At 33.7% G+C, this 9,761-nt stretch overlaps 1 long non-coding RNA gene across 1 annotated transcript; it reads left to right on the top strand.

The window, feature by feature from the left end:
* The first annotated feature begins 3,261 nt into the window (after positions 1 to 3,261).
* On the top strand, positions 3,262 to 8,170 carry LOC127840860 (uncharacterized). Its single transcript, XR_008030601.1, has 2 exons — positions 3,262 to 4,059; positions 7,934 to 8,170. It is a non-coding gene; the product is annotated as an uncharacterized LOC127840860 (long non-coding RNA).
* Positions 8,171 to 9,761: the final 1,591 nt, after the last annotated feature.

The following is a 9,761-nucleotide window of genomic DNA, read 5'->3' as shown; positions in this document are numbered from 1 at the left end:
GCATGCTGCTAAATTACAATTCTATTTTGCTAAATTACAATTTTATTTTGCTTAATGACAATTGTAGGTTATTTATGACAACACCATGTTGATATATTACAATTGGAAATACACGCGATTACATTGCTAAATGACAATTGCATTTGGCTTTGTTTTATTTGTTTGCGTGTTTATGCTTTTTTCTATCAGTTATTGTTACATTACTTGCATGCTTCGTTTTATGTTTACTCGGTGTATGCAAATCACGTTTTCTTGCGAGTAAATGACAAATGAATCATTTCTGTTAAAAAAAATCATGTGCCTATTTTCTTGTAGCTGATCTATCATCATTTTAATACTAATTTATGCGTGAAAAGGCATATTTATTGTTAGTTTTACTAACCGAAATGACTAGACACAAGGCAGCAGCTCACATGAAGTAAGCCGAATACTGAATGCATTAAGACGAATGCATTAGTAATACTGAATTCATACACGACGGAGAACCAGAGTTGTCGGTCGTTTACGGTAGTTTTCGTAAAAGGTTAATATTAATATATGTTGTATTATATATCTACCAGATAAATTACTCTACCGCGTCATTACGAACGTATTTTCCACTGTTCTTTTTCAGGTAAAGGTTACTTGTTTAGTGTACTTGTTTATTAGGTAAATTGCATACGATTGTAATCCCCATTTCGAACGTTGAGTTGTCATTTCGTTTGTGTTTAAGGTCTATTTGAAGTTAATGGACGTAATCTTGTTTTCATGTGTAAACACGTAAAACGTCCCATAGTATTGTTGTAACGAAAGTGGTTTACGATGATCAAAACGTCTAACTGTTGGCTTGTTTGAATATAACTATTAGTTTCATTCTGTTACCATCGCATATCTTCGTAACACTGTCATTTATCTAATCACATCGGTTGATAACTAGGTTGGTAAAACTGTTTCTTATTCAAATTATTCTTTTTACTTGTTTGTTACTAGTTTATCCCCAATACGGCATGGAAATTTATACAAAGAGCTAATTAAAATAAAAGCAATGTGAGAAAATAAGTATGCACAGTTACCTCATTTACAAACAAAAATAATTATGTTTTCTGGAATTAAATGTTTTCTCTTTTTCATTTCAAATGTTTATATTTCGGATACTGTTTTATACTATTATCAATATATGTTGACAATCTTACACCTGTTTCTGTATATTGGGTACGCGATGACTTTGGGAAGGTACCAGTTGACCAAATACGGGTATAAGTTGACCAAAACGGGTTTGAGTTGATCACAGTATGTGTTGAAAAGTTACCTAATAGGTGTCTTAAAACAGACACATTTAATGAAGATTTTTCTTGTATAGACTTAAATGGTAGATCGATCTTATTTTTCTTTGCATCTATAATGTGTAGCTCAGTGACCCAGTAAATGTTTATGGTTTGTAACTCAGGGGTCCTGGGTTCGATCCTCACGTGCGGTGCTGATTTTTTTCATGGGAGTTTCCTCTGGCCAGACTGCAGAGCCCTAGCCTAGTACTGGTGAAACCCAGGAAGCATAATTAAGTGAATCTTTGCCTTAATGTAAGTTAAATACACAGACAAAAACACCATACAAACAAACACATCAAGATGTTAGTACATGTAGGATAAGGGGGGCGGGTTAAGATTTCCCATAAAGATGGTACTTAGATGATCAAAGCAGATAAGATCATATTTCTGTGAAAAATGTATAGAAACTTACATCAGCAAGTGTAATATCTGACTACGTTACAGTTATTATCTCTAGAATCTATGATTATACTACATAATGGTGACTTGTTTTTATAAATAAAAAATAATGTACATGAATACATTTGCAGATATGAGCCGACAGCAAAGAGCAGCTGCTCTTTTAAGGCAGGCAGCAGATTTGTTGAATGTCAACACATGTGACAGGAGTAGACAATACCAGCACCTGCAACAGTAACCTCTGTCAGTAGCACTAGTGCTGCAAAGGCAATGTTTGCACCCGACAGTAAAAGAAGGAGGCATGGACATGCAAATACAGGAACTGTGGCAGTGTCAGCACTGGACCATTACACCGAGGTGTAATCAGGTAGGCATCACTAAAGAGGCCTGTGCTAGATATTTTGGAACTACAGTCTATACCACACTAATTCTTTTTTAATGTAAAGATTTCTATTGTTTCATAATATTCATGCATATACATCTTATTTTACTGTGCAAACTTAAAGAAGTCATTTATTATTGAATACTTCCTAATTATTGTTTACAAGACCTTCCTGTACTTTCAATTTGTTCTTGAAACTCCCTTCATAATTAATGATTAGGAAAAATGCTTTTAGCAGCTAACTTTTAAAAGGTTTATGGAATGAGTTCCATAGTTTAGGATATTTCAAACACTTTTGAATTAAAAAAAATAATTCCCAAGTGTACCCGTCCTTTTTCCAATTAGGCAATGACATCGCTGCAATACAGAAAATCAGATTCCACATCACGGCACTTATAAGTACTGTATACAAATTAACATGTGTATCAAGTTAAGTCAGGTTCAAACTGCACAGGTTATACCGGTAACTCTGGTGGTATCAGTTATAGAATTAAAATGTTTTTTGCCCGTAAAATCCCAGGTAAATAACTATAATAAGTTATCAGTTATACAATTGCATATACTTAACGTTTCTTAATAAGGCCTAAGCTCTTGCATTAATCAAGCTAAATAATAAATAATTTCAACCTTAACAAGACAAATGTGTTGCATTCACTTCCCTACTGTAAATGCAGGTTCCTGGTTACAACTAATGACCACCTGTTGAAGGAGCTAGACGTTACCAAGGAGAGACACCAGCACAAAGGTGAATCAGATTAACTGGAGCTACAAGCAGCTTAAGAAAAAGCTTCAATGACCAGTCTAAATGTTCTGATTATGATAATAGTGTGTTATGTGTTTTATTGCTAAGAATTTTGGCTACTCGGTATCCAATATCTAAAGTGGTATTTTATTAAGATATAGAAAACAATAAGGCCAATCTTAATAAGAAATATTCTGCCGGAACATATTGTACTGTTTATTTAATCATGCAGCAATTTGTTGTTTGTCATTTGATCGTTTGGCATGCTTAAGCTCAACATTATATTAGAGAAATTGATTTATTTCACATTATTTTACTTATCTTGCAATGATTTTACAAGCATCTTTTTCTTATGTTCTTGCTAGATTTCAATGGTGTAGTTTTTTAGTAAAAATGTCTTGCCTTTCTATTTTGTTTTGCTGACACTGAGACATTAGTTATAATTTGTTTGCAGTGAACAGCCTAGGTTAAGTAGACCTGGTACATGTATTCAATCTAATTGAGCCGCGTTCTGGAGCAATTGGCTTTATGCATGTGTGTGAAATGTCGTCCCAGATTAGCTTTTGTGGTCCACACATGCTTATCTGGGACAACACTTTTGCCCAAGACTGGATTTTCTTTTTCAAAATACTTTCTTCGAACGAAAAATCTCATAAAACCAGAAAGTGTCTTCCCTGATTAGCCTGTGCGGACCGTACAAGCTAATCTGCGACAACACCTTAGGAACATGCATTAAACCCCATTTTCCTAGAGCAAGGGTCAATTGTATTTATTTCCTTTCAAAATTTACATGCCCTTTATTTTAGGATCATACAGATTCTAAATGCCTATTCATTGTAGGCTGAATATTCAGGTATAACCAAAAAGTGACATAAGATCTTTGTTAGACAGGGCCCTAAATTCTAGCATTTAATGAGGTTATGTGCTTTTCCACACTTATTATATGTCTTTTATAAGTAAAAGGTGAACACTAGCAACAATATAATTTGCTACCAAAAATGTTTTCCATATATATTACTTCTTTTACATGAAAGAAGTTAACATGTGTAAAAAAAGTTTTGCAAACAAAATGATGGGTATTAATTTCTTTGTGATTTTATGCATTTATTTTACACAAATTATAAAACCATGATGAAGTATATGTAATTAACAAATATAAATCAGTTTATTTATTGTTCATCCAGGCATATACATATAACCAGACAGTAGTGCAATCTCACATGTATATGTAGGTTTTAAACTTATATTGCACCAGTGTATAGATTGTTTTAAAAACAATTGTATGCTCATGCTAAAGTTGCATATGTCTAGTCATAAGCAGTATGTGTGGGATACACTAGCAACAGGACCAGAGTGATTATTTTGTTTTCAGATGATCTTTATTTAATGTGTGTTTTATCCTTATATTTATTTAACCAGTATGCCATGTAATACATATATTTCCTGATAAAATTAAAAAAAAAGGTTATTCAGTATTTAGATTATGTTGACAGGCTATTTCATCATGGATGGCTTCATCCACAGTCATTACAAGCCACACAGCAACAACATAACTGAGCCAAGGTCTGGGAAAATGGGTCTTAATGCATGTGCGTCAAGTGTTAATCAGGGCAAATCAGCGATGACATTTAACCTAAATGGAATTGTTCGATAAAAAAGTATCTGGCGGAAAGTGTTGTCCCTGATAAGCCTGTGCTGACGGTACAGGCTTATCTTAGAAAACATTTTGAGCACATGCATTGTGTCCAATTTTTCCGGATCCAGACTCAAATGTTAGAGCAATGCAATATTAAAAATATATCCCATGAAGAGCAGTAATAGTGGTTTGCAATTTATTGAAAATCTTATAATTGTTCAAATAAAAAAGATTTATTCATTATTTACAACAAGATGCAATCATCTTTCCAAAACAAAAACACAATTGGCATTTCTTGTAAACTTTAAAAGGCTATTCACACTATATGTTAAATTAAACTGGTATTTATTATAAACAATACATACTAAAGAAGCACATACAGTTCTCACTATTCTATTCATAGCAATTCATATTGATTTCAACAACAACTACCATAAACAACATTCCCATTTTGCATCTTTTAAAAGAAACAAGTATTTTAAATTCTTTTTCAAATCACAACCTATCATGGAAACAAAATGTTGACTTTTGAAGAGGCACTGTCGTATAAAGCTCTTTCTTAAAATGAACGTTTTTTAGTAATCAAGATAGAAAATTACGGTACCTCTTCGACTCCTTCAAATTATATTGGTACATACAAAACACTAACTCATACTGATGTAACAACCGGTGACATGCAGTCTGATTTCTGGTTATCTGCTGAAGCACCCTTTATACAGTGTGAAAATTACATAAAAATATTATTTTATCTAAGACATTTCTGGCTGAACAAAAGCTTTTTATAACAAACACGAGCTGTGATCGTGAAACACAATGCCCCCAACTGCGTCGCTTTGAAGCCATATATTCGACCTTGAAGGATGACCTTGACCTTTCACCACTCAAAATGTGTAGCTCCTTGAGATACGCATGCATGCCAAACATGGAGTTGCGATCTTCAATATTGCAAAATTTGACCTTGACCTTGAAGGATTACATTGACCATTCACCACTCAAAATGTGCAGCTCCGTGAGATACGCATGCATGCCAAATATCGAGTTGCTATCTTCAATATTGCAAATTTGACATTGACCTTGAAGGATGACCTTGACTTTTCATCACTCAAAATGTGCAGCTCCATGAGATACACACGCATGCCAAATATCAAGTTGCTATCTTCTATATTGCAAAATTTTGACCTTTGACATTGACCTTGATGGATGACCTTGACTTTGACCTTTCATCACTCAAAATGTGCAGCTCCATGAGATACGCATGCATGCCACAAATCAGCTGCTATCTTCAATATTGCAAAAATTGACCTTGACCTTTCACCGCTCAAAATATGCAGCTCCATGAGATACACATGCATGCCAACTATCAAGTTGCTATCTTCAATATTGTAAAATTTGACCTTTGGCCTTGAAGGCTGACCTTGACCTTCACCTTTCACCACTCAAAATGTGCAGCGTCATATGTCAAGTTGCTATCTTCAATATTGAAAAAGTTATGGCCAATGTTAAAGTTTTCGGCCGGACAGACAGACGCCATATATTTGAAATTTGACCTTGAAGGATGACCTTGAGCTTCACCTACATTGCCACCCTACCGGGGGCATAAAAACATATTCCACCAGGTAAATATCAACAATCATGTAAGTTATATCTAAGAAAAGGTTGTTGTTGTTGTTGTTTTTTTACAAAATCATTACCTCAAGTGTAAAAAATATTGTATAATCTAAAAAAAAATCATTTTAAAATCATTTTTCAAATTTCTTGAATCATTCACAATAGTTTTCTAATAAATGTTCATTCATGTTTTTACATTATTTTTAGTAAATACATTTAGGAAATAATAATAGTACATAATGATGTTATTTATTATGTCTTTTGCTTGATCTAATCGAGCAATAATTAAAAAGCAGACGAGATGTCTTTTCCACCAAACCCGTGATTAGTAATGATGCGGTTAATCTGATGAGAAAGAGACCCATATGGTGTCGGTCACTTCACTGCCATCACTTCGTTTTGAGCAAGACCCAGGTTCTACAATGTTGAACATTAATGTTTATGAGCCTTGTCGTGCGAATGGGTATTAGAATCTAACTTCAACAGATGCGACCTGAAAAACTGCAGACCAGCCTGTGCATCTGCCTACCTGTGTGCCATAAAGTCACGTAAGGTTTCGTGGTCTCATAAGGGGACATTATGACTCCTTATCAGAGTGTACGGGTGGCAGAGGCATATCTGCAGCACCGCGCTGATATGTCATAAGATCCATTTTTGCATGAGCTTCTGAAGTAAATTTCTCCTTTAGACAATTTTTGTGATCAAAATCTCAAAGATAACAAGCTGGTATATATTGTTTATATTTTGTTTGAAATGTGGTAGAATATACTATTAAAGTGAAAATAAACATAAAAACTACAAGAAAATTTAAAATCAGATGCACTAATAGTAGAGGAGTATTTCGTGTAATGATTAAGGTCTAGTCTTTAGATGCATTTTAACATTATTGTTTTCACAAGAATAGCTGGATGCGGATGTTCGGATTATTGCAGTGGTATATTGAATGCTTACTTAGGTGATCCTCACTCAATGCCATATTGTCATGTCAAAACCTCATAAACTTTAAAAACAAACACACATACAAGATATGCACTCCCCTTGGTCATAAAGGGTGTCCTGAATCCATCATTGGAGTGATTGCTGGGTGGAGCCCCCTAAACGACACCACGGCCTTGGTTTAATATTTTAGAAGATTTTCATCACCCTGAACGCATGTTCAGAACCTTGGCAAGCATCATTGGACACACCGGACCTGCAATAACACAGCAGGCATATGGATTTTTGATGGCATTCACACTTACGCAAGAACATGAATATATATATATATATATATACATATATATATATATATATATATATATATATATATATATATATATATATATATATATATATATATATATATATAATTTACTCATCTCTTCAATGTATTTCATTCATGTTAAAGGGACAATTGTATTTATTTCCTTTCAAAATTTACATGCCCTTTATTTTAGGATCATACAGATTTTAAATGCCTATTCATTGTAGGCTGAATATTCAGGTATAAACAAAAAGTGACATAAGATCTTTGTTAGACAGGGCCCTAAATTCTAGCATTTAATGAGGTTATGTGCTTTTCCACACTTATTATATGTCTTTTATAAGTAAAAGGTGAACACTAGCAACAATATAATTTGCTACCAAAAATGTTTTCCATATATATTACTCCTTTTACATGAAAGAAGTTAACATGTGTAAAAAAAGTTTTGCAAACAAAATGATGGGTATTAATTTCTTTGTGATTTTATGCATTTATTTTACACAAATTATAAAACCATGATGAAGTATATGTAATTAACAAATATAAATCAGTTTATTTATTGTTCATCCAGGCATATACATATAACCAGACAGTAGTGCAATCTCACATGTATAGGTAGGTTTTTAACTTATATTGCACCAGTGTATAGATTGTTTTAAAAACAATTGTATGCTCATGTTAAAGTTGCATATGTCTAGTCATAAGCAGTATGTGTGGGATACACTAGCAACAGGACCAGAGTGATCATTTTGTTTTCAGATGATCTTTATTTAATGTGTGTTTTATCCTTATATTTATTTAACCAGTATGCCATGTAATACATACATTTCCTAATAAAATTTAAAAAAAAAGGTTATTCAGTATTTAGATTATGTTGACAGGCTATTTCATCATGGATGGCTTCATCCACAGTCATTACAAGCCACACAGCAACAACATAACTGAGCCAAGGTCTGGGAAAATGAGTCTTAATGCATGTGCGTCAAGTGTTAATCAGGGTAAATCAGCGATGACATTTAACCTAAATGGAATTGTTCGATAAAAACAGTATCTGGCGGAAAGTGTTGTCCCTGATAAGCCTGTGCTGACGGTACAGGCTAATCTGAGAAAACATTTTGAGCACATGCACTGAGTCTAATTTTCCCAGATCCAGACTAAAATGTTAAAGCAATGCAATATTAAAAAATATATCCCATGAAGAGCAGTAATAGTGGTTTTGCTATTTATTGAAAATCTTATAATTGTTCAAATAAAAAAGATTTATTCATTATTTACAACAAGATGCAATCATCTTTCCAAAACAAAAACACAATTGGCATTTCTTGTAAACTTTAAAAGGCTATTCACACTATATGTTAAATTAAACTGGTATTTTTTATAAACAATACATACTAAAGAAGCACATACAGTTCTCACTATTCTATTCATAGCAATTCATATTGATTTCAACAACAACTACCATAAACAACATTCCCATTTTGCATCTTTTAAAAGTAACAAGTATTTTAAATGCTTTTTCAAAACACAACCTATCATGGAAACAAAATGTTGACTTTTGAAGAGGCACTGTCGTATAAAGCTCTTTCTTAAAATGAACGTTTTTTAGTAATCAAGATAGAAAATTACAGTACCTCTTCGACTCCTTCAAAATATATTGGTACATACAAAATAAACACTAACTCATACTGATGTAACAACCGGTGACATGCAGTCTGATTTCTGGTTATCTGCTGAAACACCCTTTATACAGTGTGAAAATTACATAAAAATATTATTTTATCTAAGACATTTCTGGCTGAACAAAAGCTTTTTATAACAAACAAGAGCTGTGATCGTGAAACACAATGCCCCCTACTGCGTCGCTTTGAAGACATATATTCGACCTCGAAGGATGACCTTGACCTTTCACCACTCAAAATGTGCAGCTCCTTGAGATACGCATGCATGCCAAACATGGAGTTGCGATCTTCAATATTGCAAAATTTGACCTTGACCTTGAAGGATTACATTGACCATTCACCACTCAAAATGTGCAGCTCCGTGAGATACGCATGCATGCCAAATATCGAGTTGCTATCTTCAATATTGCAAATTTGACATTGACCTTGAAGGATGACCTTGACTTTTCATCACTCAAAATGTGCAGCTCCATGAGATACACACGCATGCCAAATATCAAGTTGCTATCTTCTATATTGCAAAATTTTGACCTTTGACCTTGACCTTGATGGATGACCTTGACTTTGACCTTTCATCACTTAAAATGTGCAGCTCCATGAGATACGCATGCATGCCACAAATCAGCTGCTATCTTCAATATTGCAAAATTTGACCTTGACCTTTCACCGCTCAAAATATGCAGCTCCATGAGATACAAATGCATGCCAACTATCAAGTTGCTATCTTCAATATTGTAAAATTTGACCTTTGGCCTTGAAGGCTGACCT

Source organism: Dreissena polymorpha, chromosome 8, assembly GCF_020536995.1.
Source record: "Dreissena polymorpha isolate Duluth1 chromosome 8, UMN_Dpol_1.0, whole genome shotgun sequence".
Lineage (NCBI taxonomy): Eukaryota > Metazoa > Mollusca > Bivalvia > Myida > Dreissenidae > Dreissena > Dreissena polymorpha.
Note: the sequence above shows the minus strand (reverse complement) of the source record. Positions and strands in the feature narration are given on the sequence as shown.